Raw genomic sequence first — 1,348 nt, forward strand, 5'->3', positions numbered from 1 at the left:
CTCTGCTAAAAATACAAAAATTAGCTGGGCATGGTGGCATGTGCCTGTAATCCCAGCTACTCAGGAGGCTGAGACAGGAGAATCACTTGAACCCAGGAGGTGGAAGTTGCAATGAGCTGAGATTGCACCACTGCACTCCAGCCTGGGTTACAGAACGAGACTTCATCTCAAAAAACAAAAGTAAAAACAAAAATATGAGGAGAGGTCATTAGTTATGGTGGAATAAGAGAAGAAAGGGTAGAAGTTTGAATAGAGAAAGCAGGAAATAAACTGTCTTTGGAAGTAAAAACTCAACCTTTTTCTTTTCTTTCTCTCTCTTTCTTTCCTCCCTCCTTCCTTCTTTTCTTAGATGGGGTCTCGATGTCACTCAGGCCTGAGTGCAGTGGTGCAATCACAGCTCACTGCAGCCTGCAACTCCTGGGCTCAAGCAATCCTCCTCCCTTAGCCTCTACAGATGCTGTAACTACAGGAGAGAGCCACTGTGGCCCAGCTCAGAAAGTGAACTTATTAGATAAATTCAGTAAGGTTGCCAGGCAAATTCTAATAACCCTTCAAAGCTTGTGGTCAAGAATTTAAAGTGAAGCAGGTTGCAGTGGCTCAGGACCGTAATTTTGTTTGAGACCTGCCTGGGCAACATATTGAGACCTCATCTCTATAAAAATTTCCAAAAAAAGCTAGCCAGGTGTGATGGTATGCATATGTAGTCCCAGCTACTCAGGAGGCTGAGGCAGATCACTTGAGCCTGGGAGGTTGAAGCTGCAGTGAGCTGTGATCATGCCACTGCACTCCAGCCCGGACAACGGAGGGAGACCCTGTCTCATCCTTAAAGAAAAAAAAATAAAAGAAAGAAAAAAGGAATTTAAAGTGAAAGCTTCAGTCCCTGCTAAAGAAGGTAAATTGGTAGATTCACCTAGAGTTGGGGTTTTACCAATTGAGCATAATGAAAAAAGAGGACAAGAAGAGTTGTATAATCATAACAACTGAACTGAACGAGGCAAGTTATAAGTATAAGATTATGAGAAATAATGAAAAATAATGCATTTCATGGTTTGGAGGTTTTCATGAACTCAAACAATCATAGGTTACTGGCCAGGCATGGTGGCTGACGCCTGTAATCCCAGCACTTTGGGAGGCCAAGGCGGGTGGATCACCTGGGGTCAGGAGTTCAAGACCAGATTGGTCAACACAGCAAAACCCCATCTCTACTAAAAATACAAAAATTAGCTAGGCATGGTGGCACACCTCTGTAGACCCAGCTACTCGGCAGGAGAATTGCTTGAACCCAGGAAGCAGAGGTTGCAGTGAGCCGTGATCGTGCCACTGCACTCCAGCCTGGGTGACAGAAAGA

This window comes from Cebus imitator, unplaced genomic scaffold (assembly GCF_001604975.1).
Source record: "Cebus imitator isolate Cc_AM_T3 unplaced genomic scaffold, Cebus_imitator-1.0 Scaffold277, whole genome shotgun sequence".
Lineage (NCBI taxonomy): Eukaryota > Metazoa > Chordata > Mammalia > Primates > Cebidae > Cebus > Cebus imitator.